The sequence below is a fragment of the Antechinus flavipes genome, chromosome 1 (genome assembly GCF_016432865.1).
Source record: "Antechinus flavipes isolate AdamAnt ecotype Samford, QLD, Australia chromosome 1, AdamAnt_v2, whole genome shotgun sequence".
Lineage (NCBI taxonomy): Eukaryota > Metazoa > Chordata > Mammalia > Dasyuromorphia > Dasyuridae > Antechinus > Antechinus flavipes.
The window spans coordinates 230,456,222-230,474,899 of record NC_067398.1 but is presented as its reverse complement, the minus strand read 5'-3'; the positions used below and the strand labels follow the sequence as shown (position 1 = coordinate 230,474,899).

At 34.8% G+C, this 18,678-nt stretch overlaps 1 protein-coding gene and 1 non-coding gene across 5 annotated transcripts in view; one reads left to right on the top strand and one right to left on the bottom strand.

The window, feature by feature from the left end:
- The window catches only part of TOM1L2 (target of myb1 like 2 membrane trafficking protein), a 183,926-nt gene that overhangs the window by 7,194 nt on the left and 158,054 nt on the right, over positions 1 to 18,678 (top strand). The gene's annotated exons all lie outside the window — the stretch shown is intronic.
- LOC127546026 (U6 spliceosomal RNA) lies at positions 2,465 to 2,568 on the bottom strand. The gene has a single exon (XR_007949897.1). It is a non-coding gene; the product is annotated as a U6 spliceosomal RNA (small nuclear RNA).

Genomic DNA, 18,678 nt, shown 5'->3' with positions numbered 1-18,678 from the left:
AGTTGGCAATTGAGATGAATCTTCTATAAAGAAGCCATGGTTCCAAGAAATTGAAGAAAGAGAGTATTTCTGAAATGAGGGCTAGCATATGTAAGAAAAAGAGGTAGGAGATAGAATGACATATGGGGATCAACTGGTTGATTGGAATATGGAGTGTTTTAGAGGGAATAATGTGTAAGTATGACTACTGGATAATCTGGATAGATAGATTGTAGTCATATTGTAAAGGATTTTAAATGCCAAATCAAGCAATCTATAGTTTATCTTAAAGGCAGTTGGAAGTTCTTGATGATTCTTGAGAATGGGCAAATCAGCATTTCAGGAATAACAGTATGACAGCTATGTGAATAAATTGATAAGGGGAGGCACTGAATATAAAACCAGAAAATTGTTGTAATAATCCAGGCTGCAGATGATGAAAGCCTGGCAAAGAGTGGTTGTAATGTGAATAGAGAGAAAGGGATGGAACCGTGTTGTCTCTTCATTAGAATATCATATCTTGGATATAGGAATTAATTTTTTTCTTAAACTTTATTTTTTGAAATTTTCAATTTGATTTTATTTTTCCAAATACATACAGAAATAATTTTCACATTAATTTTTGTATTCCAAATTTTTCTACCACCCTCCCCATGACAGAAAGCAATCTAATATAGATTAAATATATTTAATTCTTTTAAATATATTTCCATATTTATCATGTTGTGCAAGAAAAATCTGACCAAAAGAGAAAAAACCATGAAAAGAAAAAAACAAGCAAACAATAACCATGGTGAAAATACTATGCTTTGATCCATATTCATTCTCCATACATAGTTCTCTCTGTGGTTATGGATGGCATTTTCCATCCCAAGTCTATTGGAATTGCCTTGAATCACCAAATTATTGGAAAAAGCTAAGTCCATCACAGTTAATCATCAGCAAATCTTGTTGTTACTGAGTACAATGTTCTCTTGGTTCTGCTCACTTCACTTAGCATCAGTTCATGTAAGTCTCTCCAGGCTTTTTTGAAATCAGCCTGCTGATCATTTCTTATAGAACAATAATCTTCCATTACATTCATCTCCTATAACTTAGTCAGCTATTCCTCAATTGATGGGCATCCACATAATTTTCTGTGGTAGGAACTCGTTTTTGCTTTTCTTTGTATCCCCAACAGTTTATCACAGTGCCTGGCACTTGGTAAATTCTTAATAGATGCTTATTGATTAGACTTGATTAGTCAAAATTCCAAAAATAGCTTCAGTGAAGATGAGATGTTCACACCTTCCATAGGGAGATACCTTTAAAACCAGAACAGAGGCTTGAAACATTAACCTTATTATAGGTTATCTCAGCTACTCTTGGTCAAATCCCCTCCCCAGCTGTAAAAATGTATAGTAAAAATATATATATTGTGTATCAGCTTTTTAGAAAACTGTGGGCCAAAAAAATATGATTATAGTAACTATAATTAAGGAACGTAGGCCATCAAATACAACTTTGATTTAATTTATTCTTTTAGTTTTTATCACTTCCATGTAATTCCTTATGGCAATGTCTTATGCATCTGAACACCTCTTATGAGAATTGAATTAAAGCAGCCTACTTTCTTACAAACTCACTGATATTTTTTTCTTTATTCTACATAATAGAATACCTGTGTATTCAGTGTTCTTTGGAGATATGTTGTTGGATAAAAGAAGAGAGGGAATTTAAACATATGCTAAGTTGTCTAACTGGCTAACTTGCTTTAAGCCATTACCAGCTGCTGTTTTAATCATTAATGAAGCAGCCTTTGTAATGTGGGAGGTATATAAAAAATCATGTTTGGGGTCTTGTTTTCATATTGAATTTAATGGAGAGAGATCTGTCTTTTCATCTTAGAGAGTTGAACTGCAAATCTTTAGGAGCTTGGGACAAGGATGGCACAATATAATAATACACTGTTTTTCTTGAGGTTTAGATGGGAAGACTAATGAGTTCTATTTTTCAATATATTGAGTTATAGATGACTAAGGTATATTTGATTGGAGTTATTGGATTGCAGCTTAGGAGAAATGAAGGCTGCTCTTGTAGATTTGGGTGTTATCTACATAGAAATGACTATGAAGATAGTGTTAGGGCTTTTTATTTGTTTGCTTTTGTTTTTATATCATATTAAATTTCACACATTTCTCTCCCACTCTCCTGTATGTATCAGTCTTCTTTTTTAACAAAGATTTAAGAAGAAAAAAGAAAGAAAAATAGTACAAGCAAGCCAACCAAACACCAATTGAATCTGACAAGATAGGCAAGATTGCACACTCAGAATTCCCTATTTTGAAATGAAAGTAGGGCCAAGCTTGGTCATTGTTATTATATATGTTTCAGTTTTGTGTTATTGCTCTTTATGTTTTCATTGTAGCTAAAAATAATTACATATATTGGATGTTTTTGTTCTGCTTACTTTGATAGTTTGTGGGGTTTTTTTCCTTTTAAACTAAAAAATATGGAACCCTTCATGAATTTGTATGTCATCCTTACACAGAGGCCATGTTAATCTCTCTATCATTTCAGTTTTAGTATATGTGCTGCTGAAGTAAGTACTCATGCTTTTCTGAATTCTTCATATTTATTGTTTTGTGTTTTATTTATTTTATTTTTAATTTATGGAATAAAACTAGCATCTCTATAACATAGTGTAATTAAAAAGATGATTGCACATAAAACTGTTAATTTTTTATGTAGAACTTGCTATGTCTTTTAAATATATAATAAATATATTATTTAAATTTCTTTTCATTGTTTCTTTTAGTGTGGTAACATTTCATTATGTTCTTATACCACTATTTGTTTAGCTATTCCCCATCCTTTTTTTCAGCTCTACCACAAAAAGCGATATGCTCCATTGAGTTCTTGTGCAAATTTTCAAAGAAGAAATCATGTAGAGTGTTGGAACATTATTAGTCAAAATAGAAAATGGCATCTGAGGAATTATACTTGATCATATTTGAAAGCTGAGCTTGCTACTGCTTTCACATGGCACAGATAGCTCTCCCTTATGTTCTTAAAAACCTTAGAGATCATGAAGTTCAGCCCCTCTCCTGAGGAAACTTCAAGAATCTCAAAAACGAAACATTAGATAATGCCCAGAGTTTGAATTAAAACTTGGGTCTCCTGATTTCTAGTACAGTCCTTTTGTGGCACATCCCTTGTCATAATAATCTTGGAATTGTGGTGGTAAAGAGAGCAAGCAAAATTATAATTGAAATATCATTATCTTATAGTTGGATTTTTTTTGATGAAAGATAATTTTATTTTTTTAATGTTGGAAACTGAATGCCCAAATTTGGCATGGGAAAAAAAAAAAACAATTTTTTTTCCCCTTTTCATCTTATTGCTCAAGATCAAATTATAGAATAATACTTTCCCTGGGCTTTTGAGCTAGCAATGTTTTCTTGGTATTAGTTCTGAGTAAAATGACAGCATGATATAGTGGACTGACTTCTGGACCTGAATCAAAGACACTTGCATTTTAGTTCTGGTTCTGCCATTAGCTTACTTACCTACTCAGGCAAGATACTTAATCTTTCAGGAGTTCAGTTTTCTTATTTGTGTAATAGTGATAATAATACTAACACTGTCTACCTTATAAACCTGTTATAAAGAAAATACTTTGTAAAACTTAAAGTACTATGAGTTAAAATTGAGCTAGTTAGTATTTAACTCACATAACTACAAGTTAGAATTTAATTTCTTTGGATTTCATATACTGAAAAAAAGATTTGGTTGGTATGATTTTCTAGCTCTTTCCACTCAAAAATTCAATGATTCTGGAGTTTTAAGTCTTAGACCAGATCAGTTTTTCATTCCTACTTGGTTTAGAACCTCTTAGAACCTGTGTTCTTCCTATTTGTGGATCTAGATAATGTTTGAGTCAAGAAAAGTTTCCCAAAGACATTTTCTGCCTTAGTTCAATGTAGTAATGCTGGTTCTCCTTTTCGAAGTCCTCATTGATGGGACTGGGATCTAGCCCCCACTTTTAGATGAGACTTGGAAATTAGAATGGCCTAATTGGATTGTTTTTCTTGAAAAAGGACTACACACAAGTCTTGAAATTCACCCATGAACTCTTAATTCTAAAATAAATGGATTTTACTTTATTGTTATCCTCCCTGATTCTTTTGTAGGATTTGACACTGTTGATCACCCCTTCTTCTTTTGTATTACTACTTCTCTTGGCATCCATGACAACCCTCCCCGGTTCATTACCTATCTCCTTTGTTTGCTTTACTGATTCATTCCCTTCCTTCTCCCCACTAAATGAAAGTGTGACCTGTTATATTTTGTTCTAGAACTTCTTTCATTTTTCAATTTTTTTTTTAAACCATGGTGATCTTATTTACTCTCATAGGTTTAACTTTCATCTTTATGCAGTGATTCACAAATCAGTATATTTGGTCCTATTTTTTTCCACAAGACTACTTTCATCAATTTTTAGAAATTTGCCCATACCTCTTCTTGTTTTTCATATCCATTGTTTCTTATAGGACAGCAATATTCCTCAACATTCACATACCACACATTGTTTAACCATCTCCAGTCAGTAAGCATGACATCTTATCGTACCTAATTTCCTCCTCCCACATTCCTTAACCCACCCAGAGGAATGTAAAATTCTTAAGAGCAGGGTCTGTCATTTTTAACTCTATCTTCTCAGCACAAATTAGGGATTTAATATATTTTTAAAGTGAATTGTTGGCTATGTGAAGATCATAAGAATTTGGATATTCTTAACTTTTGTATTATGTATTGAACACTTGGTAAAAGAAGAAGAAAATCCCTATTATAGATATGCTTAGTCTATCAAAATAAATCTCCACATTGGCCATTTCCAAAAATGACTATCTCATTCTGCTGTTTAAATCCCTTACCTTTCTAGCCAGGAGGTAGATCTAGGTTTCATCTTTAATTCTCTGGCCTTATGAGCAAACTATTTTAAAGTTTTTTTTTCTATAATGTTGCTATTGTTGTATATATTGTTCACTTATGCTCACTTAACTCTGCTTCAGTTCATGAGGTTGTCCCAGTTTCTGCTGAAGCTGGCTGTTCCATCATTCACATTTCTAAGTGGAACAATGGATAGAATGCTGAACCTAGAGGCAAAAAGATATGACACAGACACATACTAGTTGTGTCATCCTGGGCAAATCATTTAACCTCTGTCTGCCTCAGTTGTAAAATAGGGATAATTAGCACTTATATCATAGGGTTTCTGAGGATCAAGTGAGATCATATTTAATAAATATTTGTTCACTCCTTACTCGCATCACATTCATGAGCATAATTTATATAGTCATTTCCCAGTGGATAAGCACCCCTATAATTTCTAGTTTGAGACTATTATAAAAAGAGCTGCTATAAATATTTTTGTATATATACATCTTTTCTGTCTTTCTTAATCGCTCTGTAGCATAGGCCTAGTCGTGGTACTGCTGAGTCAAATTTAGTAACTTTTAAGAGCATGATTCCAAGTTGCTTTCCAAATGACTAGACCAATTCATAGTTCCATCAGTAATGCAATAGGTGCCTCTTTTTCTGTAGTCTCTCCAACATTTGTTATTTTCTTCTTTTGTTTTCTTTGGCAATCTGATGATGAAAGACAAAACCTCAAAGTTGCTTTAATTTGCATTTCTCTCATTAGTGATTTAGAGCATTTTTCAAAACATGATTGTTGATAGCTTGGATTTTTTCCTTTGGAAACTAAATATCCATATTCTTTGACTATTTATCTGTTAAAGAATATGAAGTTTTATTTTAAATTTTCCTAAATTGTGTTCTATTTTTTCCAGCAGTTTAACTGCTGAAGTCTTAACCCAGTCATTGGAAATCTTTGGGCTTATTGAATACTGCGCTACTATGTGCATTTGCATCTCTGTCTTTAACCAGTATTAAATGATTTTAGTGATATCTACTTTATAGTATAGTTTAAGATCTGCTACTGATAGACCCTCCTTCCTTCCTGTTTTTTCATGTTTATCCTAGAAATTCTTGTGTGTGTGTCTTTTTTTATTATAAAGTACATATTTTACATACTCATATATATTATATATGTAATATATATATATGGGAAGTATATAATATATATATATATATATACACACACATATACTATATACATATATATTTTATGTTTATAAAAATTTTATATCCTATATGTAGAAAGTATATATACTATACATTCTGTATATAGAAAGTACAGTATATGTATGTGTACTCATGCGGTTACCTATGTGTGTGTACTATATGCATGCACATGTGTACACATACATATATGTCTATCTACATCGAGAGAGAGAGAGAGAGAGAAAGTGAGAAAGTATGTAAGAATGTGTCCGGGACAGTAAGAAGTCTCTAAATATTTTTGATTATACATGTCTGTCAACAAAAAATTAAGAGCATATGTTTTCAATATGTATGTTTACTTCCATATGAATTTCATTTTGTTTTTTATAGCTAAATAAAATAATCCTTTGGAAATTTGGCAGTGAATTTAGATAGAATTGCCATTTTTTCATTGGTTTGATCTATCCCTGAGAAATTAATATTTTTCCAATTATTTGGGCCTACATTTCTGTAAAGAATATTCTGTAGTTGGGTTTTATATAGTTCATCAGATATTTGATATATTCTGTGTGTTCTGATATATTCTATAGTTATTTTAAATCTTTACGTGGTAGGCATTGAATAAGTATTTGTTGATTGGTTGAATGAATAAGTCTATGAATCCTATCTGAAATCCTGTTAGAGACTAAGAGGTCATCACATGGTAGGCATTTGATGGTATTCCTACTATCTCACATGGTACGTTATATGTAGTAAGCACTAAATAAATGTTAATATTTGCTCCTTTAATAAAATATGCACCAAAGAGCTTCATAGCTATATAAAATAATTTCAGAAATCTTGTAAATGGACAATTATTGTTTTATGTGCTCTTTAAGGGTATAATAAGACTTTGTGTAATTTAGGGTGTGTTGTTCACATCACATTAAGTGCTACTCATAACATATTTATTATTTATGGGTGAAGAAGGATAGAGCATCAATTTATAAGTCATTTACAGCATGTACGTAGCATATTGGCAAAATATTTGGTGATTTTGCTACTCATTAATGTTATGAAATAGTAGCCCCATTTAATAGGTTTGTATAAAGTTGTGGAACAGAGGAAACCAGATCATTTCTACTTAGTAGAAAATTTGACATTAACTCCTCTGACACAGCATCATCTTGCTTCTTATTAAAGTCTGTTACATAAGCAAACTATACTCAGTTAATTAGTGTGTACACACACACGGCACTGTGCTAACTTCTGGAAATAAAATGAAAAGCAAAAAATTTTTACAAATCGTACTTTCAAGGAATTCACAGTTTAATGGGGGAGACAGCATATAAATCACTTCTTTCCAGAAAAAGATATATAAAAAATAGATTGGAGATAGTCTTCGAAGGATAGCCAAAGAAAATATCTCAAAGAGACCAGTGTTACTAGTTTTCATAGTATGTGGAGAAAATTAGTTGTAAAAAGACTAGAAAAGTAGGAAGAAAAGTATGAAGAGCTTTAAAAGTCAGAGATTTTTATGTTTAATCCTGGAGGTGATAGGGAGCCCCTATACCAGCGGGCAGGGAATGGAGGGGTGGCAATATCATCAGACCTGGATTTCAGGAAGATCAATTTGATAGTTGAGTAGAGGATAGATTCAGAGTAAAGGCAAATCTCTTTCTCATCTCTCTCTTTCTTTCACACACACACACACACACACACACACACACACACACACACACACACACACTGTAGAATACCTTCATCTTCAGTTGAAGGTCAGTTTACATCCCTTTGTAACAACACAGGGAATGTGTTAAATGCTGATTATGAGCAAGGTATTTATTTATTTGTTTGTTTGTTTTTTGCTGAGGCAATTGGGGTTAAGTGAGTTGCCCAGGATCACACAATTAGGAAATGTTAAGTGTCTGAGATAAAATTTGAACTCAGATCCATCTGACTTCAGAGCAATGCTCTATCTACTACTACTACTACTACTACTACTACTACTACTACTACTACTACTACTACTGTTGCCCCTATATATTTCTTTCTGTTAACTTGAGCCTTCTTAATACTGCTGTTTTTCAGAGAACTCTCCTATACTTGAAACAAAATTGTGCAATAACTTGCTCCTACCTAATCTGATCAGCGTACTCATCCTTTCCCTTGGGGCCATTTTGTTGGCCAAGCCACCTGTCAGAATATCCATGTTAAAGGTCAACTGGTCCAATTCCTGCCCCTAAACAGAACTGTACCTAAATAACCCAGATATTTAAAGGAGGGGAGAACCAAATCTTGGATCCCCTGAAAACTTTGTCAGCCACATGCTTCTGTCATCCATTTGTCTTTGGTTTCTGTTATCAGGCCTTGCATTCAAATAGTTTATCTTCTACATTTGCCTGCCTTCTTCTTTGAAACCCCAGCAAGTTTGTTTGTTTTCTATTCCAGCTTTTCCTCTAAGGAAGATGGGGGGAGGGGCAGAGAAGAAACATTTGCTGTGTGCCAGGAACTTTACTAAGAACCTTAGAAATATTATCTCATTTGATCAAGACTTTCATGTTGCACCTTTTCTGGAATATTCCTGACACCCTCCTATATCTGCCAAATCCCCTCACTGCTCTAGATACTTCCTGAAACATAAATTGTCTACATTGTTCATTTGGTTCTTCTGATAAATTGTTAGTTCTTTTTGTGTATATGCCCTGCTATTTCAGTTAAAAGTCCTTTTGAGGCTCTATCTCCTCTGCTCTCCTCTCTATCTCCTGACTTGACATTGGTCCCTGAATATAGAAGTCCTTCAGTAAATGCTGGATATTGATAATATGTTTAAATTTAATACTCTACCCTATGTTTTTGTCCTCATATGTTTTATATCTAGCATAACCTATTGACAAATCAGACACAAAATCTAAAACTACCACTCTCCATAAGCTTGGCAAATAGACCAAGAATTACCTACAAGGGAAACCTTGATTGCTCATGTAGTGGACTTGGTTTCTTCATATGTAAAATGAAGGAATTGATCTACATGCCCTTAATGGATCTTTTTGGCCTGAAGCTCTGATAGGGTAGAGACTCACTATGTATTTGATTGTAAAAGCAACAATCCTGTGTCAAGGTGTATTTTTTTGGGAGGGAGTGCCTCACACACAGGAATTCAATATTTTTAATTTTTTTTTTGTTTTTTACACAATTTACATTTTTTAATATATTTTTTCCCTTACCCTTGCTTGGTAAAGCCATCCTGATGGGACTTCCGGTTAAGATGGCGGAGAGGAGGCTCACAGTTGCATAAGCTCCGCGCTTTCTCTCACTATCCACTTCATTACAAGCCTCTGAATCAATGCTTGACTGAAAAAAACCCACAAATAGTTACCAAGAGAAGCCATCCTTGAGATCCGCCAAGAAAGGTCTGTCTTTACTGGAGGGCTGGGGCGGTTTTAGATCGGGCGCAGGCGGCAGGCAGCGGCAGTGAGAGCACGGGAGCAGAGCTGAGAGGGGGTGGGGAGTGATCGTAGCCGTCTCTGCGGGGAGAGCTTCGCTACAGGTTTGGAACCTGCAGCAAGTCAACAGCCCAACAGAGAAGCTAAAAACACCGAGGCTGAAGAATACAACCCCAAACAGCTGGAGTCTCTCAGGACCTGGCCGCCCCCCCCCCTTCCCCCCCTCAGTGACTCAGCACGCTTTGGGATCTCAGAGCGCAGGCGCAGCACAGTCCTGCTAGTGCCTCACTGCTGCCCCCTGCAGTCTGTAGAGGAAGCTCGATAACACACCCAGCCCCCCCCCAAAGAAAGACTCCAGTTTTTTCTGTTTTTCTTTGGTAGTTTGTCTCTGATTAATAGACAGAATGAGCAAGAAGCTGAAGAGGACTTTAACCCTTGACAGCTTCTACACAGATAGAGAGCAGACTCTAAATCCTGAGGAGACTAAAAACAGGCAGTCCCCAGGTGATTCCCCAAAGGAGGAGATTGTCTGCTCCTCAGCACAGATGAACCTCATAGAAGTGATTAAAAAGGCTCTCACAAGGGAGCTAGAAGAAAAATGGGGAAAGCAGAGTGAGGCTTGGCAAAAGGAGAAGGAAGCTTGGGAAAAGGAGAGGGAGGCTTGGCAAAAGAGCCTGGAGAAGTCAGTTAAAGAGAGAGTGGATAAAGAAGTAAAATCCTTGAAAAATAGGATTAGTGAACTGGAAACAGAAAACAGCTCTCTAAAAAACAAAATTGGCGAAATGGAAAAAAATTCCACAGAACAAAAGAACTCAATTGGACAATTAGAGAAAGATTTTAAAAAAGTGAGTGAAGAGAATACTTCACTGAAAATCAGAATTGAACAAGTGGAATTGAATGACTCGAGGAGACAAGAAGAATCAGTCAAGCAAATCCAAAAAAATCAAACAATGGAGAAAAATGTGAAATACCTTCTGGGGAAGACAACAGACCTGGAAAACAGATCCAGGAGAGACAATCTGAGAATCATTGGACTCCCAGAAAAACATGATGAAAAAAAGAGCCTGGACACTGTCTTCCAGGAAATTATCAAAGAGAATTGCCCAGAAGTCATAGGAACAGAGGAAAAAATAAACATTGAAAGGATTCATCGATCACCCACTGAAAGGGATCCTAAAATCAAAACACCAAGGAATATAGTGGCCAAATGCCAGAACCCTCAGATGAAAGAAAAAATATTGCAAGCGGCTAGAAAAACCCAATTCAAGTATCAAGGAGCCACAATAAGGATCACCCAGGATCTGGCAGCATCCACATTAAAAGATCGAAGGGCCTGGAATATGATATTCCGAAAGGCTAAGGAACTTGGTATGCAACCAAAAATAACTTACCCAGCGAGAATGAGCATCTTTTTCCAGGGAAGAAGATGGACATTCAACGAAGTAAGCGAATTTCATCTATTTCTGATGAAAAAACCAGAACTTAACAAAAAGTTTGATCTACAAATATAGAACTCAAGAGAAATCTAAAAAGGTAAAGATTAATCTTGGGAACTATATTTTGACTATATAGATGTATAAAGAATACATGTATACCTTGTTCTAGAAATTGATGTGGAAAGGACATTGTACCAGAAAAAGGGTAAAGTGGGGGTAGTACATCTCATGAAGAGGCATAGGAAACCTATTATATCTGAGAGAAAGAATGGAGGGGGATGAATATAGTGGGTATCTTACTGCCTTCAGAATTGGCTTTAAGTGAAAAATCTTAAGACATATTCAATCTATGGTGAAACTTCTCCCATCTCATTGAAAAGTGAGAAGGGAAAAGTGGAAAGGGAAGGAATAAGCTAAGCGGAAGGGAATACGGGAACTGGGAGGGAAAGGGGTAAGATAGGGGGAGGAACTCTAAGGCGGGGGGAGGGACACTAAAAAGGGAGGGCTGTGAGAAGCAAGGGGTGCTCACAAGCTTAATACTTGGAAGGGGGGGAAAGGGGAAAGAAGGGAGGAAAGCATAAACCGGGGTTAACAAGATGGCAAGTAATACAGAATTGGTCATTCTAACCATAAACGTGAACGGGGTAAACTCCCCCATAAAGAGGAAGCGGTTAGCAGAATGGATTAAAAGCCAGAATCCTACAATATGTTGTTTACAGGAAACACACCTGAAGCGGGGAGATACATGCAGGTTAAAGGTAAAAGGTTGGAGCAAAATCTACTATACTTCAGGTGAAGTCAAAAAAGCAGGGGTAGCCATCCTGATCTCAGATCAAGCTAAAGCAAAAATTGACCTAATTAAAAGAGATAAGGAAGGACACTATATCTTGCTAAAGGGTAGCATGGATAATGAAGCACTATCTATATTAAACATATATGCACCAAGTGGGGTAGCATCTAAATTCTTAAAAGAGAAACTAAGAGAGCTGCAAGAAGAAATAGACAGTAAAACTATAATAGTGGGAGATCTTAACCTTGCACTCTCAGAATTAGATAAATCAAACCAGAAAATAAATAAGAAAGAAGTCAAAGAGGTAAACAGAATACTAGAAAAGCTAGATATGATAGATCTCTGGAGAAAATGTAATGGAGACAGAAAGGAATACACTTTCTTTTCAGCAGTTCATGGAACCTATACAAAAATTGACCATATATTAGGACATAAAAACCTCAAACTCAAATGTAGTAAGGCAGAAATAGTAAATGCATCCTTTTCAGACCACGATGCAATGAAAATTACATTCAACAAAAAAGCAGGGGGAAGTAGACCAAAAAATAATTGGAAACTAAATAATCTCATACTAAAGAATGATTGGGTAAAACAACAAATCATAGACATAATTAATAACTTCACCCAAGAAAACGATAATAATGAGACATCATACCAAAATGTATGGGATGCAGCCAAAGCGGTAATAAGGGGAAATTTCATATCTCTAGAGGCCTATTTGTATAAAATAGAGAAAGAGGTCAATGAATTGGGTTTGCAATTAAAAATGCTAGAAAAGGAACAAATTAAAAACCCCCAGTCAAACACTAAACTTGAAATTCTAAAAGTAAAAGGTGAGATCAATAAAATTGAAAGTAAAAAAACTATTGAATTGATTAATAAAACTAAGAGTTGGTTCTATGAAAAAACCAACAAAATAGACAAACCCTTAGTAAATCTGATTAAAAAAAGGAAAGAGGAAAATCAAATTGTTAGTCTTAAAAATGAAAAGGGAGAACTCACCACTAACGAAGAGGAAATTAGAGCAATAATTAGGAGTTACTTTGCCCAACTTTATGCCAATAAATTCGACAACTTAAATGAAATAGAAAAATACCTCCAAAAATATAGCTTGCCCAGACTAACAGAGGAAGAAGTAAATATCCTAAACAGTCCCATCTCAGAAAAAGAAATAGAACAAACTATCAATCAACTCCCTAAGAAAAAATCCCCAGGACCAGATGGATTTACATGTGAATTCTACCAAACATTTAAAGAACAATTAACTCCGATGTTATATAAACTATTTGAAAAAATAGGGATTGAAGGAGTCCTACCAAACTCCTTTTATGACACAGATATGGTACTGATACCTAAACCAGGTAGGCTGAAAACAGAGAAAGAAAATTATAGACCAATCTCCCTAATGAATATTGATGCTAAAATCTTAAATAAAATATTAGCAAAAAGATTACAGAAAATTGTCACCAGGATAATACACTATGACCAAGTAGGATTTATACCAGGAATGCAGGGCTGGTTCAATATTAGGAAAACTATTAGCATAATTGACTATATCAATAACCAAACAAACAAAAACCACATGATCATCTCAATAGATGCAGAAAAAGCATTTGATAAAATCCAACATCCATTCCTAATAAAAACACTTGAGAGCATAGGAATAAATGGACTTTTCCTTAAAATAGTCAGGAGCATATATTTAAAACCATCAGTAAGCATCATATGCAATGGGGAAAAACTGGAACCTTTCCCAGTAAGATCTGGAGTGAAGCAAGGTTGCCCACTATCACCATTATTATTTAATATCGTATTAGAAACACTAGCCTCGGCAATAAGAGTCGAGAAAGATATAAAAGGAATTAGAGTAGGCAATGAGGAAACCAAACTATCACTCTTTGCAGATGATATGATGGTATACCTAGAGAACCCCAGAGATTCTACCAAAAAGCTATTGGAAATAATTCATAATTTTAGCAAAGTAGCTGGCTACAAAATAAATCCCCATAAATCCTCAGCATTTTTATACATCACCAACAAAACCCAACAGCAAGAGATACAAAGAGAAATTCCATTCAGAATAACTGTTGATACCATAAAATATTTGGGAATCTATCTACCAAAGGAAAGTCAGGAATTATATGAGCAAAATTATAAAAAAGTCTCCACACAAATAAAGTCAGACTTAAATAATTGGAAAAATATTAAGTGCTCTTGGATCGGCCGAGCGAACATAATAAAGATGACAATACTCCCTAAACTAATCTATTTATTTAGTGCTATACCAATCAGACTTCCAAGAAAATATTTTATTGATCTAGAAAAAATAACAACAAAATTCATATGGAACAATAAAAAGTCGAGAATCTCAAGGGAATTAATGAAAAAAAAATCAAATGAAGGTGGCCTAGCTGTACCTGATCTAAAATTATATTATAAAGCAGCAGTCACCAAAACCATTTGGTATTGGCTAAGAAATAGATTAGTGGATCAGTGGAAAAGGCTAGGCTCACAAGACAGAATAGTCAATTATAGCAATCTAGTGTTTGACAAACCCAAAGCCCCTAACTTCTGGGAAAAGAATTCATTATTTGATAAAAACTGCTGGGATAATTGGAAATTAGTATGGCAGAAATTAGGCATGGACCCACACTTAACACCATATACCAAGATAAGATCAAAATGGGTCTATGACCTAGGCATAAAGAACGAGATTATAAATAAATTAGAGGAACATAGAATAGTTTATCTCTCAGACTTGTGGAGGAGAAAGAAATTTGTGACCAAAGATGAACTAGAGTCCATTACTGATCACAGAATAGAAAATTTCGATTACATCAAATTAAAAAGCCTTTGTACAAATAAAACTAATGCAAACAAGATTAGAAGGGAAGCAACAAACTGGGAAAACATTTTCACAGTTAAAGGTTCTGATAAAGGCCTCATTTCCAAAATATATAGAGAACTGACTCAAATTTATAAGAAATCAAGCCATTCTCCAATTGATAAATGGTCAAAGGATATGAACAGACAATTTTCAGAGGATGAGATTGAAACTATTACCACTCATATGAAAGAGTGTTCCAAATCATTATTGATCAGAGAAATGCAAATTAAGACAACTCTGAGATACCACTACACACCTGTCAGATTGGCTAAGATGACAGGAAAAAATAATGATGAATGTTGGAGGGGATGCGGGAAAACTGGGACACTAATACATTGTTGGTGGAGTTGTGAACGAATCCAACCATTCTGGAGAGCAATCTGGAATTATGCCCAAAAAATTATCAAAATGTGCATATCCTTTGATCCAGCAGTGTTTCTATTGGGCTTATATCCCAAAGAAATACTAAAGAAGGGAAAAGGACCTGTATGTGCCAAAATGTTTGTAGCAGCCCTATTTGTAGTGGCTAGAAACTGGAAAATGAATGGATGCCCATCAATTGGAGAATGGCTGGGTAAATTGTGGTATATGAATGTTATGGAATATTATTGTTCTGTAAGAAATGACCAGCAGGATGAATACAGAGAGGCTTGGAGAGACCTACATGAACTGATGCTAAGTGAAATGAGCAGAACCAGGAGATCATTATACACTTCGACAACGATATTGTATGAGGACATATTTTGATGGAAGTGGATTTCTTTGACAAAGAGACCTGAGTTTCAATTGATAAATGACGGACAAAAGCAGCTACACCCAAAGAAAGAACACTGGGAAACGAATGTGAACTATCTGCATTTTTGTTTTTCTTCCCGGATTATTTATACCTTCTGAATCCAATTCTCCCTACGCAACAAGAGAACTGTTCGGTTCTGCAAACATATATTGTATCTAGGATATACTGCAACATATCCAACATATAAAGGACTGCTTGCCATCTAGGGGAGGGGGTGGAGGGAGGGAGGGGAAAAAAAAATCGGAACAGAAATGAGTGTCAATATAATGTAATTATTAAATAAAAAATTTAAAAAAAAAAAAAAAAAGCCATCCTGATAGAGGAATCAGAAAGGTGGTGGTAGAAATAATTTTGTGGGGTTTTTTTTTTTCACTCAGTTAAATAAATAGTCAATTTGGTGACAAAGTAATGAAGTTTAATGATATTTATTTAGGATTTGTACTGTTATTAAGTACCAGATATCTTTTTTTGGGAAAGTGCATGTTAATCTTTTAAAAATGAACATAAAACATGACTAGTTTGCTATTTGATCTCAACAATTACCATCCTCCAAGGCCACTCTTTCTTCTGTGCTTTCTAGAACCCTCATGCTGAAATGCCAAAATATACCCTCCAGAGTAGCTCTCTGGAGGATCTCTGAACCAGCCTGAGTTCTTGATCTTAATGAAGAAGGCAGGAGACCCACGAGGATGGTCAGAAAATGAAGTCCATTTATTCCAAATTCTCACACCTTTATATACCCTAATACCCTTACATAACTAAAGCAACACTGTTCATGCGCTGATTGTGTACTGCACCTGTGGGACCACATGTTTTTGTATGTACATTGTCACCTGGTATCACTCTTTGCCACCTGCTATCACTGCTTCAATCACAACACAGGTTGTCACCACCCTCTGACTTTTAGGCCAAGAGTCCTCAGGGGAGATGAGGAGCCGAACCAGACATTGTCAGCGGATTCCCCCTGGGCTAAAGGGTCTTGTACCTTACCCAGAGCTCCCCCACTGTCTGCGGCCCTCTACAACCCTTCTGTAAGCAGTATTTTAAAAATTTAATATTCTTTACTGTTCTTCGGAACAAATTATATTTTGTATGGGTAACTTTTTTTTCAGGCTTGTACTTTTCTTTAAATAATACAAAGCAGTTCTGCCCTGGTAAAGGCACATAATGCAGTAGATACAGAACTGACCTTGGAGCTAAAAAGAACTGGGTTCAAATTCTGCCTTCTTATGTTCATATATTTCATAAATTCTGATTTATGATCCTGAGCAATTCTTTTAACTTGTTAGTACCCTAGAGATTTCTCTAGTTGTAAAGAAGTTTCCCATGGCCATTGAAGAGGAAATTCCACTTCTGGGAGGTGCACAGATACAATCACTATGTCTATATTAAATTAAATCTAGAAGACTTTGATTTGCTTGTGTAGCAAGATATTATAACCTCTAAGTTTGACAAATATCAAAATTTAACTTTTCCTCATTTAGCAAAAATTGTAGTTATATAAAATATTATACACACACACACACAATAACATAAAATGTTAAATATTATAAAATTATATCTGATCTTCTCCCCATCCTCTACTTATATATTTTTTCTGTATTTTGCTGGTTGAGAGAAAATCTGCATGAAATATGAAGGTACTGTTCTTGGAAAAATATAAGTGATTAAAAATTAAAGGACTATCATTGCTGAAAACTTTAACTGGATAATTAGTGCTATTTAATGTTGGTTTCTAATCAATCATGGAACAAGTTTGTTGTTCAAATAAGTTTATTTTGATGCAAAAATATCAGAATAGCAAGTTCTTATTTTGATGTTATTTTGTATCTATTGGCTATAAGATTTCTAATACAAAACATTTTTTAATGTACTAAGCAATTAACAAGTTTTTTTTTTGTGTGTGTGTATGTGCATGTGCACAGTGCACACATGCATAACTGTGCTGGATAACATTTCATTTTAATCTGCTTTTTTCCAGTTTTTATCCTTTCTTTTCCTAGAGTCAAGTTGTTTCATGGCAAATAACTATGTAAAATAGTCTTTAAAATAAAAGCTAAAGACTTCTCCATTACCTTTTAACCAGGTTCTGTTTTAAATCAACCTTTTGGTATTTGAAAAGGTCAGCAGAGCTATTTTTGTGCTCCTGTATCTAATTAATGGGCACTCATAAATTTCTACTGGTAACAGACAATGAAGGGTGATCCTATTGGTAGTGGAGAGCATCTGTTGTAATGTCAGAAGCAAGGTATTGGGAATTGCTGATGCAGCAGCCTATGAAAAATGTACGAAGAGATGAGATTCTATAGCACCAACCTAATGATAAAACTTGCCCATTTCCATTCATACAGACATCTCTGGGAACATTTATTCTACTTGCTAAGATTTGTGATTTGTCGTTTCAAATTTAACATGAGATGGAAAAGAGATGCTTACTTGGGAGAGCTTTATTTTGTTTGTTGTCTCTTGTTACTCTGCTAGGAGGTTTCCTTGGGTATTAATCCAAATGTTTGTGTTTAGCTTTTCACCTTCCTCATAGGTTATATTTTATTCCCCAAATTAAATAAAAATTGTTGTATTGGCTCTTGGATTTTAGCAAGAAAAGCAATTGCCATTTTATGCTGGGGAGAGTAAACTTGAATATTTGAATCTGTAATTCAACTAAGAACAGATGGTATTCTTTAGTTCATCTTGTGACCTTTCTTTGCCTGTAAGGAGTCTGATCTCACTAATCATAAATATTCTTTAAGTTTGTACCCACAGAGGTTACAGAAGAGTCAATCTGTCATTATCATTTCACATTTGCCTAGAGTTTTTGACCTAAGAATTTTACAGCAAGTTTTATCTACCAAATTAGCCCACCACAGACTTATGAGGGAGCTATTATTATTCATATTTCATAGATATAATGAAGGGAAATACCAAGAGGCTGGCTGACCCATGCAGTCTGGAGCCTTCTGATCAAATGATATTAAGCAATACATGATCCCTCAAACATACCTTGTTCATGCTTCATCTTCATTGCCTGTTCCTTTGCCACAAATCCCTTCATCAGTCATATTTGACTTATCCTGCAAGGCCCAACTTAGTATGTATCTCTTTCTTGAAATATTCCTTGGACCTTGTCCACAAGTATTCAAATTTTTTTATTGTGTCATGCCATAAGAATTCTAAAAGGAAACACCAATGAAGATTTCTGTAATAGGATTATATTTGTTAAAAAAAAATATATAGCATATAACTGTAGCATGTATATT